This window comes from Eretmochelys imbricata, chromosome 3, assembly GCF_965152235.1.
Source record: "Eretmochelys imbricata isolate rEreImb1 chromosome 3, rEreImb1.hap1, whole genome shotgun sequence".
NCBI lineage: Eukaryota > Metazoa > Chordata > Testudines > Cheloniidae > Eretmochelys > Eretmochelys imbricata.
This window is the reverse complement of record NC_135574.1, coordinates 141640098-141665092: the sequence shown is the minus strand read 5'-3', so window position 1 is coordinate 141665092 and position 24995 is coordinate 141640098. Positions and strand designations below refer to the sequence as shown.

Genomic DNA, 24995 nt, shown 5'->3' with positions numbered 1-24995 from the left:
CCACAGAGCCTTACGCCTGTGTCCCTGTTCCCATTCCTACCCTTAGCCAAACATGATTCCAACTTCCTTACTCCCATTCCCTGTTCCCATTTCCCCCTTTAGCAAAACATGATTCCAATTTTCTTACCCCCATTCCCTATTCCCATCTCCCCCCCACACACATGCCCATGCCCACCCCCACTTCCTCATTGACTACAGATTATATAGTAAAACTTGAGTTCTGCTTAGCTATACCTTAACCAACCATTTTCCTGAAATTTAACTAACCAATCCTAACATATTGTAACATGATTATGTAACCAATTATATCCCACCACCTTAATTAGTTTACACCCAGCAAAATTAATTGTACAGCAGACAGGAACAATCACAGAACCAGACAGAGATTATACAGACAAACAATAGCAAAGTGGGAACTATAATGACAAAACAATACAGAAGTGAGGATTCCACATCCCAGCTATTGATAAGTGAGTTCTTGCCAGACAGGATGCTATCAAACTAAGTTTCCTTTTACATTTTCTAGGCACTTCCCTTTCTCTGGAGGTGATAGGAACTATCAGGACAGGATTATATTCCTAACAGCCGAATAGCACCTTATTTCAATGTGACTAGTTTGGAATGTGAGGATGTGACTGTTTGTTTCCCAGCTTATGGCTGCCTCTGCTGCTTAGCCAAAGGCCTGAGCCTAAGCACAGGGCCACAAACTGTCACAGTAAGAGAAGGCCCTTACACCGGCAGACAGTGATTTTGATTCTTTCTTTTATACCTCTATAACTAGCCAAGCGATAAGAATACACCTAAATTCTTAGAGTATAGGCCTTTACAGACAGACCTGAATATCTATATCCTAACACTCTGTTTTAGCAACTGCCAGTATCCAACTGCACCTGTGTATAGGTAACAAGTCCTTGTGTGTCCTATATATTCAGTAAACATGGTTAATTGAATGCCACCATGTCTGTGTGGTTTCTTCATATTATGTTTGTTTTATAAAGAGAAAAATACATAGCTGTCTTCTCTCAGAATTACCTTCCATAATATGGAAGACAAGACACTGTCTTTGTTTTGACTAAAATATTCTTGTGCTTTATTTATAGTGATGCATTTAAAAGATAGAACACCGAGAACCGTTGATGCCCCGAATTGTTTGCTTCTCCCACAACTGACTCTGGGCTATTTTTCTACACAATCTGCAACCCTCTTTCTCAACTGGGCCCCAGTCCTGCAAGAACTTATGCATGTGCTTCACTTTACATGATGACAGAGACTGCTACTCACAGTGCATAACAGGAAGCATGTGCATATGACTTTGCAGGATCAGGGTTCTGCTTTGTAAGGCCTCTGCTCTTTCAAATTTCTGTTTGAGAGCCATTTCTACTACAGTGCCTGGAAGAAATGAGTCAACAAAGGCGTTCATTTTTAATGAGAAAATATATATTTTTGCTTTCGTGTGCCATGCCCTAGCTTTTACCACACACACCCATAATTGTATTGGTCACTCTTGTTCTTCCTCTCCCAGGCCCCTGCTTAATGTTTTGGTACCCCTTCATTGCATCATGTCTGAACTCAGTCTGTAGCTCTTGAGGCAAGGATCAAGTCTTGTTTGTACTGTGAAACCTTGAGCACACTTTTGGGTGCTGTAAAGTAATTCGTTAGTATCTACCTCTCTAAAGTTAAAATTTCTTTATTAGAGAGGCTAGTACTAAATACACAGATGCCTGCTCCCTCCTTACAATACGCCTTGTGTTTTGAGGATAAAATCTGCTTGACCCAGTTTCTGGACACTTAAAAGTAAGCTGTTCTTGAAGCCTGTCAATGAGAAGTGAAAATCCTCTTGGTGTGAAAATCCTCCCTTTCTCATATACCTGCTCAGTGAAGTTGCTAGGTATTTTAGTTTGTTCTCTAGTCTTTGATGTTGGATGTTTTCTGCTTTGGAGGAGGTGGCCCTGGGAACTGTCTGAAAGGTGAAGTTTCCAATATAGACTCAAGATCAGGAAATGATCCTCTTTTTTGTTAAAGTTTCATTACCAAAATTCTCTGCATATGGCATTCACCCAAGAGTTCTGAAAGAACTCAAATGTGAAATTGGGGACCTATTAACTATGGTTTGTAACCTGTCCTTTAAATCAGCTACTGTACCCAGTGACTGGAAGATAGCTAATGTAACGTCAGTATTTAAGAAGGGCTCTAGAGGTGATCCTGGTAATTACAGACCGGCAAGTCTAACGTCAGTACCGGGCAATTTAGTTGAAACAATAGTAAAGAATAAAATTATCAGACACGTAGAAGAACATAAATTGTTGCGCAAAAGTCAACATTGTTTCTGTAAAGGGAGATCATGTCTTACTAATCTATTAGAGTTCTTTGAGGGGGTCAACAAACATGTGGACAAGGGGGATCCAGTGGACATAGTGTACTTAGATTTCCAGAAAGCCTTTGACAAGGTCCCTCACCAAAGGCACTTACTTAAATTAAGTTGTCATGGGATAAGAGGGAAGATCCTTTCATGGACTGAGAACTGGTTAAAAGACAGGGAACAAAGGGTAGGAATAAATGGTAAATTTTCTGAATGGAGAGGGGTAACTAGTGGTGTTCCCCAAGGGTCAGTCCTAGGACCAATCCTATTCAACCTATTCCTAAATGATCTGGAGAAAGGGGTAAACAGCAAGGTGGCAAAGTTTGCAGATGATACTAAACTGCTCAAGATAGTTAAGACCAAAGCAATCTGTGAAGAACTTCAGAAAGATCTCACAAAACTAAGTGACTGGGCAACAAAATGGCAAACGAAATTTAATGTGGATAAATGTAAAGTAATGCACATTGGAAAAAATAACCCCAATTATACATACAATACGATGGGGGCTAATTTAGGTACAACTAATCAGGAGAAAGATCTTGGAGTCATCGTGGATAGTTCTCTGAAGACATCCACGCAGTGTGCAGCGGCAGTCAAAAAAGCAAATGGGATGTTAGGAATCATTAAAAAAGGGATAGAGAATAAGACTGAGAATATCTTATTGCCCTTATATAAATCCATGGCATGCCCACATCTTGAATACTGTGTACAGCTGTGGTCCCCTCATCTCAAAAAAAAATATACTGGCATTAGAAAAGGTTCAGAAAAGGGCAACTAAAATGATTAGGGGTTTGGAACGGGTCCCATATGAGGAGAGATTAAAAAGGCTAGGACTTTTCAGCTTGGAAAAGAGGAGACTAAGGGGGGATATGATAGAGGTCTATAAAATCATGAGTGGTGTGGAGAAAGTGAATAAGGAAAAGTTATTTACTTGTTCCCATAATATAAGAACTAGGGCCTCCAAATGAAATGAATGGGCAGCAAGTTTAAAACAAATAAAAGGAAGTAGTTCTTCACTCAGCGCACAGTCAACCTGTGGAACTCCTTGCCTGAGGAGGTGTGAAGGCTAGGACTATAACAGGGTTTAAAAGAGAACTGGATAAATTCATGGAGGTTAAGTCCATTAATGGCTATTAGCCAGGATGGGTAAGGAATGGTGTCCCTAGCCTCTGTTTGTCAGAGGATGGAGATGGATGGCAGGAGAGAGATCACTAGATCATTATCTGTTAGGTTCACTCCCTCTGGGACACCTGGCATTGGCCACTGTCGGTAGACAGGATACTGGGCTGGATGGACCTTTGGTCTGACCCACTATGGCCATTCTTATGTTCTTATATATATTAGAAAGCAGCAGGGGCAAATCATTTAAATTATTTTGCGCTACTACCAAGTTCCAGCTTTTGTGCCTTTTTTGTGGGGGATTTTGTGAGAGTCAGAACACAGCCATGCCTCTATTATTACACATGGAAAAATAAAGTTGCCCAAGGCAGGACCAGGGTCTGCCAAGCTAGACTCAGACGCGGCCGGAGCCACAGGCTAAGAAAGCAAAATTAAGCAAAGAAACCCTCTCTGGGGTCTCAGGGTTTATTTACAAGTTTTTTTGGTACAGCCAAAATAAAATTCTTTGGCCATCCGCTTCATGTAGCTGATCAGTCTTTACATGCCAAAGCGTATAGTCTGAACAGGGTGCTCTTCTTGTGTCTCCAGGACTCGGTGTCCTGGCTTTCTGGGCAGGCTCTTTAAGGCTCTAAATGTACCAATATTCAGCTTCATTACCTCGAGTGCAGGTAAGAAACCTAAGGTTTGCTCAGTTACCCTCAGCTCAAGGATATGTTTGAGATGGGAGTTGAGAAACCCAGTCTTGAACCCACCGCTGAGTTTAATCCCAAACTCTCCATCCTACTGTTTGGTTTGGAGGGCCCTTCTTTTAGGGGCAACATAAATCATGTCAATCAGGGTCTTCCATGGGACAGTGAAGGCTCTGTACATTCCATCATGGTACCCAACCCAGCGCCTTGTAATTGATCATGTTCTTCTTGTGTTAAGTACCGGGTTGCTCCATCCTTGCATCCCATTCTGAGCATGTGTTACTTTTCATGCTGCATGTGATTTAAAAGTAGATCTGTGTAATCAAATGCCATAAACTACATTCACTCCTGTATTTTATGAAATGCAACATGCGTTTAACTTTTTGCTTTCTTTGTAGGTAAGTAGCTGTTTTCCTCCTTTTTGTCAGTCCATTGCTGGTAAGTATATCCTGTATATTACATAAAATTAAATTAATCTGCTATTTTATGTCTTTAAAAGGGCATCATCTATCTAGCCATTAAAAAAGTGGTTTCAGATGCTGCACCTGTCTCTAAATTGTTGTAAAATCACATTTCCTACTTTTCAAAGTGTTTCCCCCTAGTTCTTTGTGAAAGGCCCACACAAATAAAAGGAATGAGCCAAGGAGACAGAAAATAGTAGAGCTGATGAAAAAACAATTTTTTTCGGTTTGGTGGCTGAACCAAAAAAAAAAAAAAAAAAAATCTGTTTCCAACCAAAATGGAAATGTTTTGATTTTTCTCACTGAAACATAAAAAGAAAAAAATATATGTTTCAGATGGAAGTAAATGTTTCATTTGACCTGAAACAGTTTTATTGTTTTAGGTTTTTGTTTTGTCAGGTTTTGGGTGTTTTTTAAATCTTTAAAAAAAAACAAATCTAAATTTCAAAACAAAACGTTGTTTTGAAACAAAAGGTCAAAACATTACATTTTGAAAATGTCAAGCCAGACCATTTTGATGTTTGTGAAATTGTTGTTTTCAGTTTTGAGTCAGCCAAAACTATTTTCTGAATTTAACCCAAAACACATTTTTGGTGAATTAACTATGTAGCAGAAAATTTTCACCCAGCTCTAGGAAACACTGAAATTGACTATTCACAAAGTCAACAAATCAGATTTCCACCCCTCCTGTTTCCTTTACCGATAGTAATGTTAGAGGTTACTTGTAACTGTAGCACATGAGGATGCCAGACAGGTATGTGTAATCTCCTGGTGTTTCTCCAGAGGTGAAAGTAAGCTGGTACGCCCCGGTACGGTGTACCAGTAAGAGCCAGTGCACCATACCGGGACCAGCTTTCCCAGACAGCAATTTAAAGCCCTGGGGTAGTGGCGGCCGGGCTGCAGCGAGGATTTAAAGGGCTCCGGAGCTCCAGCCGCTGCTATTGCCCCGGCCCTTTGAATCTCCACCTGGGCGCTGCTGCCGAAACCCTGGGGTAGCTGCGACGGGGCTCTGGCGGGAATTTAAAGGGCCCCGGAGCTCCAGCCCCCACTACCGCCCCAGCCCTTTAAATCCCCGCCGCCGCTACCCCAGGGCTCGGGCAGCAGGGCTCAGGTGGGGATTTAAAGGACCCCAGAGCTCCAGCTGCTGCTACCCCCCCGGGGTCCTTTAAATCCCCGCCTGAGCCCGGCTGCCCAAGCCCTGGGGTAGGGGTGGGGGGCTCTGGCGGTGATTTAAAGGGCCCCGGAGCTCCAGCTGCCGCTACCGCCCCGGGCCTTTAAATCCCCGCCGGAGCCCTGCTGCTGAAGCCCTGGGGTAGCGGCGCTGGAGCCCTGGGGCCCTTTAAATCCCCGACAGAGCCTGGCCGCCGCTACCCCAGGGCTCGGCCGGCTCAGGTGGGGATTTAAAGGGCTCGGGGCTCCGGCAGTCGCTACCACAGCAGAGCCCCAGGTCCTTTAAAGCTCTGCCAGAGCCCCGGGGTAGCGGTGGCAGCCGGGAGCCCCCAGGGCTCCTCAGTGATTTAAAGGGCCCGGGGCTCCTTTGCGGTAGCGACAGCTGGAGCTCTGGGCCCTTTAAATCACCCCTGAGCCCCAGGGTTCCCAGCTGCCTCTGCAGCTGGTAGCTCGGGAGTGATTTAAAGGGCCCCGGGCTCCCAGCTGCCACTTCCGCAGCTGGAGCCCTGGCCCTTTAAATCAAGATTTAAAGGGCCTGGGGATTTAAGGCCCTGCATCTTCTGGTTAAGGCCACGCCTCTTCTAGTTGAGGCCATGCCCCCTGCTCAGGACTCCGGCATACCGGTAAGTCCTCTAACTTACTTTCACCTGTGTCTCTCTAACATTTAGAAGTATTGTTGCTTGTAGTCTGTGGGGAATTTCTCAGAATCTCCTCTGCTCCTGCTGTGCTCTGACTTGATAGATGACCCTGTATAATAGTAGACTATCCTAAAATAAAACTGATGTCCAATATGTAGCGCTGTCTCACCTGTGTGGATTCTGCATGTCTTTTTTGAATATTGGCCGAGCAATCTTGATAATGAAACATCCATTATCAGCTTTTTCCCCACCACCCAACCCCTAGTCTCTCCAGAGACATGTAACACTTTTTCCTGTTCCCCAAAGGTTTGGAATTTTCTAATTACTGCACATAATATGCTGTTTCTTGTGGTCCCAGCATCATGGTGGGCCCTTTCAGTGCTTTATAGGGATGCTATTTTGCATGTTTGAATGCCTAAAAAAATTCACTGCATTTTATTTTATTATTTTCTCAGGTCCACTGTTTTCTCCTTGAGCATTTTTCTTTGGATTTTTATGATTCCCACTCAGCTGATTAGACAACTCAATCCTTCTCAAGTCCCCTTCTCAAGTCATGGTGGTCCTTTCTTCCATCTTTTCCATAGCTTGGACAACATCTGTAAGTTTATAATCTCCTCTATTTCTGGTTCTAGTCTCTCAAATATATGTGCCAGACCAGTAATTTGAGTAGTTTAATTTTTGATGTTTTGTTGTTGTTGTTTTGATGGGTAGGTGGTAGCAATGTGACCTCTTCCAGAGGTGTTTGTCTCTAGCACTGCCTGTGCTTTGTGATCTTTTGTGGTCTGCCTCTGCATATTTTCACCTGGTTTTGACTCTTGGATCAGCTATGGGTTTCTTCCCAAAGATTTTCGTAATTTTTGTGTGTGTGTGTGTGCAAGAGTGACTTAGGTTTTGCAGTGGGACTTAAAGATTAGCAGAAAGAGAGGGAACAAATGAGAAATTGTGCTCTGCTTTTAGCATGCATTCTCAACTTGGGGATTGTGAATAGTCTTCTTTTTGTATGTCTAGATGGCGGGGAGAGGATCCTGAATGTTTTTCAGTTATAACATTGAGTCTTGCTGTAGATCAGGGTGAGAGCCACCGCCTTACTACATATTAAAGGGCCTTTTGTGGATCTTTTCAGGAGCATTGTTAGGAGAGGGTGATGTGGTACAACTCATGCCGGTATGATGAGACACCCACAAGGACTGGGCTCTTCCCCAGCTAAGCTGATGCTTTCCTTCATTCAAAGCAAGTTACTGTATAGAGGCAGGGCTGGTCTTACCATGAGGTGAACTTAGGCGGCTGCCTCAGGTGCCAGACTGTGGGGGGGCACCACTAGGACCCAGAATATAGAAAATTGTGTCTGTTGCTGGTGCATATGTATTCTCTCTGCTCTAGATGCACAGAGATGGTGCAGTGCTGTGCTGGAGGAAGGAAGGCACAAGAGACATAACAGGCAGGCAGGCGAAAAGGTGAGAGGGAATAACAGAAAGCAGTGGGAGCTGCAGGGAGAGAGAGGAGGAGGAGCCTCTTATGTACCTCTCTAGCACCCCCAGGAGCCTGGACTGATTAACGCCAGCTTCTCAGGGAGCTTCCTGTTTCCTGCTGCTTCCCTGAACCCACTTGAGGAGAACAGGCAATCAACTGAAGTAGTAGGAACCAGTTAGGCCCTTAAGACGCTGATATCGTCCCTCACTCAGGCCCTGCTACCGGCCTGCTTATTTGTCCCCTTCAGTTAAGTGTGGAGAGCCACTATAGCTGGCACAGAACAGCAGTCATGAGTGAAAGAAGGCAGCACTCAGCAAAAGAAAGAAAGCAAAGGAAGCTTTTCTGTCTAAGCAGGAAGGAGCTCTCCTGAGATACATAGACACAAATGTTCACGGTGAGCCTTCCGGCCCCAGTGAGGATGTGAGTGGTGAGGAGATGCCTGATCTTCCAGTTAGTCAGAGTGCAGGTGAGCTGGCAGCTACTGCAGCATCCATATCTCCATCTCAAATGGATGTAACCATGCACATTCCTGAAGAAAAGTGTAGATCAGAGAAGAGTGTGGTGGAGGCGCAAGAAACAGCTGCTGCTGAATTTAATTCCTTAAGTCAAGATGATCCAGGACTGTGGACCCACTTGAGCAGTAGCCTGAGGGACTTCCTTGTACTGCATGGGCCACAGCAAGGGAAAAACTTCATGTTCCCCAAAGACAATGAAAATAGAAGTTTCCATGCAACACATTACTGGCGTGAAATCCCCAATGGTGACAAAGTGGAGAGGCCATGGCTTATGTACTCAAAAACCCAGAATGCTGTATATTGTTTTTGTTGCAAACTCTTCCAGTCTAATGTTCCAGCCACATTGGGTTCTACAGGAACAAAGGACTGGAAAAATTGGGCTAGAAATCTGGCATGCCATGAGAAGGCAGCAGATCACCAGAGAGCCTTCCATAGGTGGAAAGAGCTTGAGATGAGACGAAGGTTAAAGGCCACCATAGATGATCAGCATCAAGAGAAGATTGCATCAGAGTCTCTTTACTGGCAAAATGTTCTAAAAAGGCTCATTGCCATTGTGAGAATGCTTGCTACCCAAAACCCAGCACTGCGTGACACTTTAGATCAGCTGTATGTGCCAAACAGTCCTTAAAATTGTGGAGCTGATGGCTGAATTTGATGCTGTACTCCAGGAGCATCTAAGAAGAGTCATCACCCAAGAAACGTACACACACCACTACCTTGGAAAAACAATTCAAAATGAGATTATACAGTTCCTGGCAACAAAAGTCAAACAGAAGATTGTGGCAGATCTGAAGTCAGCAAGATTATTATGTTATTTTTATGTTATTCTGGACTGCACACTTGACATCAGCCATACGGAACAAATTACTTTAATGGTGTGTTTTGTAACAACAACAGAACCTAGTGAAAATGTCCCTGCAATGGTGACTGTCAGAGAGCATTTTCTAGAATTTATTGACATTGATGATACTACAGGAGCTGGTATGACAAATGTGCTTCTTAAAAAGCTGGAAGATACAGGAATTGCGATCGCTGACATGAGAGGTCAGGCCTATGATGATGGTGCCAACCTGAGAGGAAAGAACAGAGGAGTGCAGACATGGATCCGAGAGTTAAACCCTTGAGCTTTTTTTGTCCCGTGCAGTTCTCATTCATTGAACTTGGTGGTCAGTGATGCAGCATCAGCTTCTAGTGAGGCTGCTGAATTTTTTAATGTAATTCAAAGCATTTTTCTCTGCGTCAACTCATCAATGGCAAATTTTGAAGCAACATCTGGGAATATCCTCTCTGACACTGAAACCACTGAGTGCCTCACAATGGGAAAGTCGAGTGGAGGCGGTAAAGCCTATCAAACACCAAACTGGGAAGATAGATGATGCCATAGTTGCCATTATGGAGGATAATGCTATGACAGGAACTGTTCGTGGGAGAACAGTGGCAGAGGGAAATGGAATCACCAGAAACATACATAACTTCAAATTTCTGTGTGGCTTAGTGTTGTGGCATGCTATACTGTTTGAAATAAATGTTGTAAGGAAGAGACTCCAAGGTGTTGACCTTGATATATCTGGAGCAATGGAACAACTGGAGAAAGCAAAGTCATACCTACAATCTTACCGGTCAGATGAGGGATTTCAAAATGTTCTGAAGAGTGCACAGAAGTTGGCAGAGGAACTTCACACTGAAGCTATTTTCCCACCCATTCAAGAATACAAGAGTCACCGAAGAAGAAGACATTTTGATTATGAGGCACAGGATAATCCCATAAGAGACCCAAACAACAATTCAAAGTTGAATTCTTTAGCCAGGTGCTAGATTGTGCAATACAGTCAGTTGAAGAATGTTTCAGGCACCTCAAGGAGCACAGCAGTATATTTGGGATATTGTATGATATTCCAAAACTCCTCACTATATCTGAAGAAGACCTATACCAGCAATGCAGGGCACTAGAGACAGTGTTGACACTTGATGACATGCACAATATTGATGTGAGTGATTTAGCTGATGAACTGAAAGCCCTTTCAAGATACATTTCAGCAGGATCAACTCCAAAGGCTGTTCTGGAATATATATGCACAAATAAGATGACCAACCTCTTTCCAAATGCTTTTGTTGCTCTGGGCATACTTCTGACACTTCCTGTAACAGTTGCCAGTGGAGAACCAGCTTCTCCAAGCTGAAGTTAATAAAAACACATCTATGCTCCACAGTGACACAGGAGAGGCTGGTTGGTCTTGCAACCATCTCAATAGAGCATGAGCTGGCCCAGACTGTGGACCTTCAGCAGGAAGCAGTTCAAATTTTGCAACCAAGAAGGCACGGAAAGCACCACTTTGATTATTCAAACAGATAAAAATGCCAGTGTTTACTATGCAGAGAAGAAAAGTTACATTTGCTGTTCAGGCTTTTGAAAGTTAAGTGTTACTTAAAATTTTTGAACAAGGCATTTTAAGTTGTTAGTTCTCTTTTATTGGGGTAGGTAGTGGAGCAGTACCATGAGAGGAGTAGACCAGGAAGAAGGCAGAATTGAGACCTTTCAAAGTTTTGGCCCAAGCGAGAGGGCATGGGGGCATCATTTGAGCTCCACACCTGAGGTGCCAAAGTGTTGTGGGCTGGCCCTGTATAGAGGAGTGAGTCTGTCTGTCTGTCTGTGTAATAGAGAGGGAATAGTTGGTATAGAGATCTGTATGGTAGAGTACAGATGAAAATAAAGGGAATTCTTTATTGAGGCCACCGGACACACTAGTTCTCTTTGGTTGTCTGGCTTCCAAACTAAGTACTCAAGATCTCAAGTCCTGACCTAGATTGAGAAGGGTTGGCAGGTACATAAATAGCTCTTCTATCTCAGAACATCATCAGCCTTTTTGTATGAATAGGTTACCTGCATAAAATCTAGAAAAAGCTTGTGCTAATTGACTTGAACGTACATTAGTTTAGTAATGACTTTTGTTCACAACTGAATGAGGTTCTGATATATATTTTCAGTACATTATACTTGTTTCTTCCAGGAGAAAGAAATATCGAAGATAGCCCTAGTACTCTTTTGCAGACATTGCTGGTATTATTGCTTTCTCAGAAATATGTTGTGCTCAGTTATGAGCATTTTGTTTTAGAAGCATTATTTTCAGGGGAGCTGTAAAAAAATTATGGTGCCATACACAGGTTCAACAAAACTTCCATTGAGTTATTATTCAGGTGATACCATGGTATGAGACTGAAAGTGTCTCTTCACAGCACAGTTAGCTCAAGTTTTAACTTGAGTGTTACCCCTAACTGGTCTCCCATCCACATGCAAAAATCTCTAGCTCATGTAAAGTGGTTAAACTCGAGTTAGCAGTGTCAACATTGCAGTTCAGGCTCACAAGCCTCGGGGGGTACGTGAGCTTCAGAGCCTGAGCTGCAACATCTATATGGCTATTTTTAGCTTGCTAGCTTGAGCCCGGCTAGCACATGTCTGTGTACCTGGTCTGGGAGTATAGACGTACCCTCAGGTGAGTGAGTTTGTGACAGATTTCTGTTACCAATCTGCCTGAAGCATCAGGTGATTAGGCTGAGTCCGCAGGATTGTTAGGGGAGGAGATGAAAGAGCACACCAAGTGACTAAATGATAAACCTTTATTAAATATTAAAATAACAGTGGAGAGTGCTGGGGGTTCCCCACATCACTCAGGGGAAGGAAGAAAGCGTTAGTGCCCCAAGCCTTAACCCACTTTCATATTCACACACGTACTACACAAGGCTGGCCAAGCCTGGGTGTAACGTAAGAAGAAGAGGGGGAAGGTTGGACGGGAGTTCTGTCCCGTGCATGGATCGTCCAGGGTCCGCTGTTGATCTCCAACTTGCTTCAGCTCTTGGGAGGGTTTTAAGTCCTGGGTTCTTCTGGGGGCGTTTCGTCCAGGGACCTTTGTTCCTCATGCTCTGTGTACCAGTTCAAACCGGCCTTCCATAGCTTCCTCAGCTTTCCCAAAACATATCGGCTTCAGGGCCGTGAGACGGTTATTTTTCCCTCGTTGACCTTGTTTTCACGGCCCTTGCAATTTTGTTGAGCAATTCTCCTTTCTCACAGCTGGTCGGGGGGGGAGGGTGGTGGACTCCCCCCCTTCTTTCTTGGCAGGTAGCATAGTGTGTGCAATGGCCTTGGGCTGGAGTCAGCTCCTTATCTACTTTTTTAGCTGGAACATCAAGTTAACCTGTTCTTTTCTCCTTTCCTCCCCCTCCGGCCTTTCACCGCCTATAAACAAACCTTTTGTTCCAAATTCATACCTTTAACCCTTCCCGAAATTTTTTCCAATACATACAAAAGCGTTAGCAACATATGAGGCGGGTGTTTACCCAGGGGACCCACTGGGCAGGGCAGCTATATTGTGACAAGTTGAAACTTGACTGCTCAAGTGATGCTAATGCTCAAACTAGTGATGCAATGGGGACGCAGTAGCTCAAATTACAGTAAATCCTTGGCAGCTAATCCAATCCAATGCTTAATTTGTAATGAAAGAGACGCTCAAGCAATTTTTTTACATTCATAAATAAGGCTACAATTATGTCATAGAGGTCAGGGAAGTCACGGAATCTGTGACTTCCATTGTCCTCCATGACATTTTCTGCTTGGGATTGGAGCTCCCAGCCAGCCTCCCCGCAGCTCCCAAACCCTGCCCTGGTTGGGGGGACTCCACAGCTGCCCAGCTGCAACAGATGGCAGGGGGACCCTCTTCAGCTGCCCAGCCATGTTGGGGAATGCCCCTGCAGCTCCCAGCTGTGGAAGGGGAACCCCACAGCAGCTCAGCCCCCACGGGCGGGAGGACCCCGGAGCTTCCACTTGCCACAGGTGGTGGGGACCCCCCAAGAGCTCCCTGCTGCTGTCCACGGCAGGGCTCTCTCAGAGCTGCTCAGCCACTGCACAGGGGGGACCCCAGAACTCCCACTCACCGCAGTGGTGGGGGACCCCAGAGCCTCAGCAGCAGTGGGTGCTGAACTTGCCTCCCCATTTTGTCAGGGATATTTTTGGTGAAAGTCAGGGTCAGGTCACGGGCTTCCGTGAATTTTTGTTTATGGCTCATAACCTGTCCATGACTTTTACTAAAAATATCCATGATAAAAACTTAGCCTTACTCATGAGTTAAGCTGGTCTCCTCAAAGCGGCCACTGTTTCCCATTATTCTGGATTGAGGCACTAGGATGCCCTTAGCAGAGATGGTAAATTGTGTTCGTCCACCCCCTGCTCCTCACAGTGCTTCCTAGTCTCTTGACAGTATGGGATATCACCATCTTACCTGAGGGCAACTTGGCATTACCGGAATCAGTGGAAAGCTGTGACCATCTTTGCTTTAATGGTACAACTTCATGCTCTATATAACTTAGCTATTCTATCTTTGATCAGTATGAGATCTTAATTTGGGACCATCTTTTTGTTCCATGTTTGCGAAGCGCTTAGCACAGTGGGGTCCTGGTCCATGACTAGGCTCCTAGGCACTATGGCAATGCAAATAATAAATAATGACAACAATAATAAATAATAGGCCCTGCTGCCCCGTACTCTTCATTCTCAAAACAGCATAAAAGCAACATGATCAGGAATATGGCTTTACATTTTCCCAAGTGCACTGTCAATATTGTTTTCATCGTAATTGGTTACACTAAATATTGAATTTCAGTGGAAATAATTATATATTTTTCCCTTCCAGTAGCTGTGTATTTTCTCCCTTACATGGGCAATCAAAATTCAGGCCTTAATTTTGAACTCCTGTCTGCTCGCTAGGATTCACTAGGATTCACTCTGATATAGCAGCAAAACCCAAAGCAGGATGCTTCCATAAAAATCATTACACTGGATCAGTGCATCCCCATTCAGGCCTCATCTCAGTAAAGCAGCTAGATTATGAACTTATTAAAATAATAATAAAAAAAGCTGCTCATCTTTGTCTCCCTCATTATTTTAATATGTTTCAGTCACATTCCGGACCTAATAACCCCTTTGCTGCTGAAGGTAATTACAGTTTCTTGTGCTGAAGAAGGAATTCTGTGATTTTTTTTAAAAATGGTTTCCCCAGTTATATCGCTGTGATTCTCTTCTCTTAGAAGTACCCTAGGCCAGTGGTTCTTAACCATGGGTACACGTACCCCTGGGGGTACACAGAGGTCTTCCAGGGGGTACATCAATTCATCTAGATATTTGCCTACTTTTGCAACAGGCTATATAAAAAGCCCTAGCAAAGTCAGTACAAACTAAAATTTCATACAGCCAATGACTTGTTTATCTTGCCCTATATACTATACACTGAAATGTAAGAACAATATTTATATTCCAATTGATTTATAATTATATGGTAAAAAACAGAAAGTAAACAATTTTTCAGTAATAGTGTGCTGTGCCACTTTTGTATTTTTATGTCTGATTTTGTAAGTGAGCAGTTTTTAAGTGAAGTGAAACTTGGGGTACACAAGACAAATCACACTCCTGAAAGGGGTACAGTCACCTCGAAAGGTTGAGAGCCACTGCCCTAGGCAAACTGTATGTTCTTATGTATTCTTAAATGGCACTCATGTTTTATGGATATTGGATTGCCTAACTGTAGCCAAATGGATTTTTTTACCTGCTGTTATTTACAGGATTGTCCCCCCACCTTGAATAATTGCTGTGAATAAAAATATCTTAAGTAGGAAGCTTTATGTCGTAAGCTCTCATTAGAGAGCTATAGCTCACGACCGTGCTAGAGAAAATATTGAGCGCTGCTGCATTGTGGAACCCCACCCGTAGGGGCTGAGGTAGACTGCTTTTTGTCTGTTATATAGCATGGTTTTTTGCAATGTGTTTCATAATCATGTAATTGGCTTCCCCAATCCCACTGGCAGGGTTGAAGGTGGGTGTGGTTTGAGGGAGGGGCTGGGAGAATGAGACCTGAAACAGAATTCTTGTGGTGGATGGCGCCCCCTGTTGCCAGCTCTAGGAGAGCAAGTGCTGCTGATTTATGGCTGTGGCTGCATTGAAAGAGGTAAGGTCTTTAGACAATGTGTTCTCAGCTCCTTCCTTTGAACTGCTACTTATTTCCACACCTGTGGGTGGGCTCCATGCTCCAGAGGCCTTCTGGTAGTAACAGTGATGTCAAAGAATTCTGCATTCCGGAGTGTCATAATAGAACAAAGTCTACCCTTTGCTACTTCAGGCAAGCTGAAATAAATAAAAACAGAATACTGCCCCCTCTTCTCTTTGTTGTTTGGGTCTTTCAACCTACAGAAATACATTTAATGGGTTTTTTAAAAATGAAGTTCACCTTTAATAAATATGGCCTCAATCCCATTGCCAACTACTGTAGTTTAAATGAATTAATTATATTTCACAGATATGAGTATAAAATTATACAGTATTTTCCCAAAATTTGTACAAAGCCACTCTGACAGTAGAGCTGTGAAATAAACTGGATTTCAATTATAATCCGTCCCCGTACAAGAGCATTTTCTGTTGCCAGTTGACATTTGGATGGTGTCTCTAAGGGCCAAATTCACTACTGGCATACTGTATGTATATGAAACACATATATACCTTATCAATTTTTTCAGTGCTACAGTATTATATAGATGATTTCCAAGGTGTCCTATTATGCACCCAGTTTTGACCGTACAGTTAAGGTTCCAACCATTCTTCCATTTTAAGCTCTCAGTTTCACTCAGCTTTCTTAAAGAAGAAGAAGAAGATCAGGAACTAAACACTTCTGTTCTGAAAATTTCAATTCCTAAGTCTCAGACCAGATGATTATTTTGTTTTATTTTTTATTTTTTGGTGAGAACTTCAGGGAAGTGATCAAAGCCTTTTGAAAGTATAAACCATGGAAATTTGACAAGCTTTTGGCTTTTAGAAATCATGTCTAGCATTGGTTTGAATATTTCCTTATGATCTGGTGTCCTGCCAACATTAAAATTGTTTCTGAGTTGTATGAATACTAAATCTCATCCCAAATAGAGAACAGCAATTTTCCCTCCATTTTGATATTACTCAACAAACAAAATCTCCACATTTCTGAGGGAGAAAGGGAAGAGGATGAATTTGGTGCTGGTGAAAGGCACGTAGACAGGCCTATAGAAAAATGCCCTGTTTATCCGCAGAGCAGGTACCACCATGGGCAACGCCAGTGCAGGCTCTGTCCCCCATTGCTGTAACAATATGCTTCAAGAACTCTGACCTGGAAGGGCCACAGCTAGGAGTAAGAGAATGTTTGGTCTCTGTGACTTTCATTCCTTGGCCTATCTGCAGACACTGGCAACAAAGTTTCCAATTAGTGCCAACTATGATGGTGGTTTGTGCAATGTTGGATACTTGTCTGCTTGGGACAGTGTGGAGACTACCAAGAATATTGCATTTAGAACAGCAACTGGATGATAACGATACCTATCGATCACTGCCAAACCGGGCTGGATTCTAATCAGCAACCTATGGGTGAATTACTATTTCCCATGATGCTTTCCCTGAGCTATCTATTCTTCCTAAGTCTTTGAAAATAACCACTTAAACATATCTTCCAAGCTGAAAATGCTTGTTACATAAAAGTTACAACCTACAACCAACATATATGACCTATGTCATGGCAACTGTCTGTCTCAAAAGACCGTGGTGTAAGCGCCAAAGCAGCTTAGTGTGTCATGCTGAAGCATCGCAAGTAGCTGAAAAGTCCAATTCTTGAGTGACAGTTCTTACCACAAATAGTGCAGGTGTAAGGCCCTGGGCCAGAAGATGAAGCCAGGGCGCTACTAGCTCTTAAGGCTTGCTGCACTTTCTTCTTCACTCTCAACCCTCTTTCGCTCCTTGGTGCAGCGCAGCCCTCCAGTGTGGCCAGTTGCTGGCTGCATCTTCCCAGCTTGCAGGATCGATGTTGAAAGCTTTCAAGTCCCTCTTGTAAACATCCTTGAATATATATACCCCGGAACATAGTTTGCAGTGATCATGCTGACAGGTCCTTAATCCTGTATGCATACTCTAACAATAATACCATAAGGTATTTTTAAACTGAAACTGACTTTATATAGTGCAGAGGAAACTAAAAATTCAACTTACAATTTAAATCAAATGTTCTACTTTTAAAAATTGTATTTCGTGTGGCTGCAACAAAACGCAAATTACATTCATGCAGTGATCCTCCAGGCATATTGCCATGGGGTTCATGCTGAGAAACTGGCATTTCTTAAGCCTGAATGCCCTCAAAATGCCCACACACTCGCTGTGACCGTATGGCTTTTGGTGACCTATTGCTTGACAGAGTCAAAACAGGCTGTCAGCACAGTCCAGAACACAGTGACTGACCTATGTGTCTGGAGCTGTAGAGTCACATGCATACACTACTACTCTGGAGTGACAGAGAGTACTATGCTGTTACATGTTTGCATCCTGCTGCAGCGGGGGGATAGGTCATTGCTGGGGATTACACAGTGGGAGTGTTCATACCCAGATTTATAAACCAAGAACAATCACTACTGGGAACTCTATAAACCTGTGGTAGGATTTTTCCCCAGTCTAATTGGTTAATGATGTTCCTGCAGTCATTAATCAGTATCCTAGTAATGCTCCAATGCAAGAGGTACGTACATCTCTTTCTTCAGGTGCAGTGTGCTGAGCACCACAGGAGGTGCTGTGCACACATGCAGAGTCTCTCGTGCAGACCCAGGGATTCAAGCCCTAAAGCCAAAATGACCTGATTAGAGTGCTGGTTAGGGCCAATGGTGAGTAAGCCTTGTACCATCATCTCCTCCCAGATGGGCATGAATCCCCAGGAAAGACTGTGTAGCTTAGTGCTGTTGTTTAATTGTAGCTCAGTGTCTTAGAGTTTTCTGTACTTTTGAACACGAAGTAAGTCTACTGTGTGTATTTCAGTCATTCCGCTCAAGACATTATCCAGCGTTTGAGGACCTTTCCATACAGGAATGGAGGATATTTGAGTAACATTGTGTTATCGATTTGGCACATTATTTCTGGAAAAAGGCCAGTATTGAATTCTACAGGAGAGTGTCATGATGTGGCTAGGACTACAAGCGCTAACTCTGAATGGCAGTACTAAAGAGGCTGTTAGTAAATGAGAGAAGAAAATTGACAGGAAAATCATTAATAAAATTACCAGAGATGAACATACTTAAGAAGGGCATTCATAGTTCAGAGCAGGATTGTATTCCCAAAGAAACATATTAAAGATGTGTTTAAAACACCTAGTTCTGGGACATTGTCATTCAGATTGGTAGTGAGGGTTCTGTAGCTTAATAACAATAATACATAGGATCATAGAATCGTAGACTTTAACGTCAGAAGGGATCATTATGATCATCTAGTCTGACCTGCACAACCCAGGCCACAGACTCTCCCCCACCCACTCCTGTAACAAACCTCTAACCTATGTCTGAGCTACTGAAGTCCTCAAATCGTGGTTTAAAGACTTTGAGGTGAAGAGAATCCTCCAGCAAGTGACCTGTGCCCCATGGCACAGAGGAAGGCGAACCCCCCCAAGGGCCTTGCCAATCTGCCTTGGAGGAAAATTCCTTCCCGACCCCAAATATGGTGATCAGCTAAACCCTGAGCACGTGGGCAAGACTCACCAGCCAGCCACCAAGGAAAGAATTCTCTGTAGTAACTCAGATCCCACCCCATCTAAGATTCCATCACAGGCCATTGGGCATATCTATCGCTAATAGTTGAAGATCAATTAATTGCCAAAATTAGGTTATCCCATCATATCATCCTTTCCATAAGCTTAATAGCACTTGTCGTCAGTAGATCTCAGTATCATTATCACCATTTCACAGATGGAGAAACAGAGCAGTGAAGTGACTTGTCCAAGGTTATCCACAGCAGACCAGTAACAGAGCCAGGAACATAACCTAGTACCACTCCAGTGTTCTATCCACTAGTCCACGCTGTAGGGTAAGAAGCAGCAAGGAGCTCCTATGACTCAGGACATTCACTGGGAGGAACTGAACTTCAGGGAGTCACAATGACTCCTGGAGCTCTTCAGCATGCAGAGGTAGCATACCCGCTGTTGCACTCTTTAGAAGGTTGCAGTACGAAATGCTCTGTTGGCTTCATATGGTGCGGGGGGAGAACTACGGCCCCACCTCTTTCCCATCTTCCTTGGGGTGGCTATAGGGGGATTGCTAGCAAAGGTTTCTTGCAGTCATGCAAGTTCACGCATTAGCCAACCCTGTGTATTGAACAAGTTAAATAATTTAGGTTTCAGAGTAGCAGCCGTGTTAGTCTGTATTCGGAAAAAGAAAAGGAGTACTTGTGGCACTGGTTAGTCTCTAAGGTGCCACAAGTACTCCTTTTCTTTTTAAATAATTTACAGTGTCCAAATGCTGCTGCATGTAAAGCATCTACATTTTCTTGAATATAATTGTTTGTGTATTAGTAAGCCCATTTTGTGTTCACTGTTTACTAGCTAGTTTATTTTTAATGATTCATGTCTGCTCAATAAATGTTGGCCCTGATCCTGCAAACACTCAGGTGTGGAGTTTCGTCACACTGGTGATAGTCCTCTTGAATTAGTGGGGCTAATCTTATGCATAAAGTTGCTCACATGTGTAAATTTTGTAGGATTGGGGCCTAAATGAACAGTATATATTGGAACCCTAGTTGGAAATTAGGTAGTTACTTCTAAGTAGGATTTTTTTAACATCAGATCACACCATTGTCATTGTCAACTTCCTTCATTTGGCAAAGTTCCTCTGTCTACTAGGGGTTCTATTTTTGTGTCTGGAATGCACCACTGACTCCAAGCTGGAGGAGAGGTGATAAGACAGTTCAAGGAAGCTCACATAGCTTTTAGTTAGGAATACAATCCAAAGGGTTCACCCAGCTTCTTGCTGCTTGAAGATTCACATGGTTTCCTAGGCATGCATCAGCCTTTGCTTCACTACTCCGCTGTTCAGGTTCAGATTTAGACAGCTGATGACTCTGGAATAATGTGGAAGACGGCTCCAGGCAGCTCTTACACACTTCTGCTGGGTTCAGCCTGAAAGTGTATTTTACAGAGCTTTCTTCAGATTTTGAGAGGGCTGTCCGAGAATGTGAGAGTGGCAGGTGCGGTTAGAAGGGATGGAGGGGAAGCACAACCACTCTTTCCAGTAGGTCTGAACACCAGATTGCTGTTCAGTTTATCCTTATTTTTTAAGCTCCAGGTTTTTGAACTGTGTTCTCTACAGTGTCCAGTAGATGGCAATGATGTATTAAAAATGCTGCTTAATCTGTTTTTTGACCGGAGGAACTGCTGCTCCAATTCCAAACACATAACTACAGTAGACTGCCAGGCTTGGTGCACTTCACTGCATCATTTTCCTCTACTTTTTGGCATTTCTAACACATGTAACTTTTTAACTGTGTTTTATCTCTATAATTGTTTGGCCTGTGTTTTACAGGAAGTCAGGCTGAATGATCACAGTAGGGTGACAAGGGGTCCAGTTTTCGACCAGAACACCTGGTTGATAAGGGATCCCGATGCTGACTGGGCTGTTGACTGTCCGGTTGGCAGCTCTGCACAGCGGACCTGGCAGGCTCCCTGCTAACCTCCACACCACTCGGCTCCCAGGAAGCCACCAGCATGTCCGGCTCCTAGGTTTAGGGTGATCATCACAGAAGTCCCTTTTGGGCTTAAAATCTAGCTACTGCCATTCTCTTATATATTGAAACAATCACTAGGACCAACTCCCAACACTAGAATAAAACAGGCAAAATTGCCATGACTCTGAGAACTCCTGAACTAAAGAGAAATTTCAAATATATGAACCCAGCATTCATTACCTTGAACTTGACAACTCTTAAGATTTTTATCATGAGTCTTGCAATATTTGGTGAGTTTTATTAGTTTCTCATGATAAATTGTTGGCATCAGTGTTACAATTTTTCCCCTATTCAAAATGGCCACCATTTCCCATTACTTTAGTGGAACTGAAGGCACAGAATGACTTCAATAAAGGCACATAGTTCTGTATTTAGGCACCTAAATAAACAACATAATTTTTAGAGGAGGTGGGCACTTGCAATTCCCATTTCCATTAATTCTTACGCACCGAGAAAAGTAGCCCAATTTTCATTTAAGTAAGTGCCCAGTCTTTAGGCACACAAATCTGCAAATATCAGTTTAATGGTTTATCAGTTTAAATAGTGACTATTTAAAAATGTGCTTATCTTAAGGTTTTTCTATAGACCCTATCACCAGAGTATCTAAATAAGCAATTACATATGAGATTGAATTTTTAGATTGGCATTATTGATTTGCTAACCCATAATACCTACTCTGGAACTGTTATAATCTTATCTAATAAAACATATTCATGCAGACGTGTATATGTATAGACTTTTTAAAATAAGTATTATTGACCTGGCAGACTGTAAGGACATCTTCAGAGCTGATGAAGTTTATTTTGTCAGTGTAGCTATTATAAAGGTAAATTGAAGGGGGGGGGGGGACGGACGGACAGTAATTCCTTTGTAAATTAAGCATAATCACTAGAAGAACAGACCCTAATTTTGTGAGTTTAAAGCTCATTATACGCTTTTGTGGGGGAACAATTACTGTGCCTGTAAATTAGCTGCTTCTCCTAATGAAATAACTGGGCAATTTTTTTTAGCTTTGTCTGATAAGAATAGGAATTATATTGGCAGTGGAAGGTGGAATCATGCTATTCTTGCTGGCGTTTTTCCCAGTTGTAAAAGAAAATATAACTGTGAGCACATTTTGATTCAGATTCATCTCAGTCTCTAATAAAAGCATCTTTTGTCTTGGTGTTTTTTCAGCTCCTCTTTTCCACCTCTTTCATTAGAGCTTAAATAAAGACTGCTCCACTAGCCTGTCTTGTGGGCTTCTGACAGAAATTCTCTGGGGGCATGTGGGTTTCTCAAACAATGAAGCATCATTACACTCATCGTTCCTGAAGATGCAGCATTTTACCTGAGAGTTATGTTCTGGGGGGAGGAAATGGCTGATTTCACCCTATTAATTTTCCCCAAAAACATCCCTGGGCTTTGCAAAGGCAAATGTATCTGCAATAGAAATCTTCTGTGCAGATCTAGTTTTAACCTGAGCATCCTGACATATGACTTTAGCTGAAACCAAATACCTGATATTTTAAGTACCTTGGATGCAGCTACCACCAACATAAGTGGCAAAATAGGAAGTAATTGTTCCTGAACAGATTGTCCTGTGCCAACCAGCAACACCTTCATGTGCAAATTAACCAGACAACATGGTGCATATAATTCTGCAAATGACACACAACCGTCTGCTGAGCCAGTTGTCGTTATTATGCTTCAGCAGTTAAAAGCAGAGCTCTGTAGACCTGAAACTTGACTTGAAAATAATTTTAAGATTGCCTAAAATAATTGCAAATTTTTTTTTTACTGGTAACAATGCAATACGTAGGTCTGGCATTTTGCAACCTATTTTCTGACTCTTTAGTTTACAGTCCCCATTTTAAAAAAATGTATGGTAAAAGCATCCCAAATAGATGTCACTAGTGTGGTGGGAATGAGCCTGTGGTATTAAAAAATGTCCAGAGGGCAACCTCCCCCATCATGTTTTATTTTTAAAACCTCATGATTTTTAAGCCAATCTCAGAATTTTGGAACAATGATTCATGATTTTTGAATGCGTGGGGTTGGCAGTACTGACAAAGTGAGGAGCACATGAAAAGACCTCATTCCTAAACAAGTAGGGATATCTAATAGGACTGTTTGGGATATTTTTAAAATTATTTCTTTAAAAGGTTTTATTTAATTTTTTAAATTTTTGTACAGCAATTTTTGGTTTTCAGCAACAGAAGTTTTAGTTTAAACCTTTTTTTTAAAAAAATCACATTGCGGGGTTTCCATGGAAGTGGAAAACCTGAAAATTTTCAACAATAATGGTTTTTTTCTTATGAAATTTTCTATGTAGTGGAAAATCATTTTTAATTAAAAACTATTTCAGTGGAATAATTTTGACCAGCTCTGATGAATATCTGAGATCCCAGATGATGGTCCCAGTTAATTATCTTGTTAGGGCTATAATTTTAGATTAAATGTTTATAATGAACTTCATGCATTAAGACTGTATTGTTATTGTTTAGATATTAATTATATATCCTCAAGGACCACATTTTTGCTCCTCTCTTCCTTTGGTACGTATGTTAATAAATTTAATGTCCTAGTGACTGCACTCCTGATAGTTCCCTACTTCTACCCCGGCCACTATCATCTCCTAGCCTTTCAGAGCCTGGGCAAAGAGCCACTTTGGTTTCAGATAGGAACATTAACTGAGCAATGCTATAAACCAAGTGGCTAGTATTCAGAAATGTCAGCTAAGTGAATGGATACCTTCAGTTCCATTTTATAGTACATCTTCATTGCTCAGTAGTAATAATGTGTAATGTGCCTTGAGGTCTTATGCAAGTGTATTAAAATTAGTGAAAGGTTAAATGGGTTTGTGTTAAGTTTGATCGATTTGAAAGTTTCCATAACCATGCACGAGCTTTCCTCAGCAGTTAGAAGCAGCTGGTGAAATTCTGTTTTTGATCAGTATTTCTTGGTTAGAATGCTGGAGAAAGCCATCAACAATGGTCTTACCCAGGAAGCGTCCTAATTGCTCTCTATGCTAACAATTTTGAAGCAGTTTTCTTTCCAAATGATTTTTTTTTGTCTAAATGACTAAATTTCTGCAAAACAGATTGCTTTTGATGAATCAGCATATTCCTACAGAAATACGTGGTGGTGGAAAATTTTCTGACCAGCTCTCCTATCTTTGGACATTTGGCCCTATCCGGGCTCATCCTTCTTGTTTCTTAAAGAGACCATTGTGAAAATTAAAATTTTTGTAACAGGTATTTTGACAAAGTAGTAAAAATATAAGCTCCTGTGATGTGATCTTCTGGGAATTATGAATTCACACTGCTCAGTCCACCAACATCCTCCTCCTTAGGACTGGACCAAGTGTGAATGGATGGCATCAAAAGTGTAAAGAAAGTTCCTGGGTTTTTACTTTTTACACAAAGTGAGGCAGCCCAGCGTTCCTGTTTAATTCTAATGCCTAGAATATTAAGCATTCCCTATGGATCTGAGGGCAGTTATCGACTTGGCTGCCAGTGACGCAAGAGCATGGTGTGTGTCGTCCGTCGTTCTCCCCCCCCCCCCCCCCGGATCTCTTTAAAAGCTACAGCTTTTTCTAAAGGTCTCTCTTTTTCAAAAGCTGTTAGTTATGCAAAACAGACGATTAGTGTTGGTGCTGTGAAAAAATGCCAGTTAAGAAGAAGTGTGTAGATTACAAATCAGTGTCAGCTAATTAAGTTATGATGTGCTCTTACCATTAGTGGAGCCAGAGAAAGGCGGGGGGGGGGGGAGGAGGAGGGAAAATAAAAAAAATAAGAAAATTGTTGCAACGCTCTCTGAGATGGAGAGTACATTACACCATCTCTACTTTGAGAATTAGGAGGAATAAATTAATAGTTACCTTGTTAAGGTACATTATGGTAAGTCTGTTATTATGTTCTTCCAGGATATAATTAATCACTTGGAGCTGCATATGTTATAGACATAATGGTACAGTAGTAGCATTTCATTAAAAACTAGTTCAATA

At 42.4% G+C, this 24995-nt stretch overlaps 1 protein-coding gene across 3 annotated transcripts in view; it reads left to right on the top strand.

Moving 5' to 3' along the window:
* SMYD3 (SET and MYND domain containing 3) overlaps nucleotides 1-24995 on the top strand; it is a 657545-nt gene that overhangs the window by 357532 nt on the left and 275018 nt on the right. The window contains exon 1 of one of the 3 annotated variants that reach the window (XM_077811880.1): nucleotides 7027-7034. The exons of the other annotated variants lie outside the window; for them this stretch is intronic. The gene's annotated coding sequence lies outside the window, so the exon portion shown is untranslated. Of the gene's footprint in view, nucleotides 1-7026; nucleotides 7035-24995 lie in introns of those variants that run through there. 3 annotated transcript variants of the gene reach the window in all.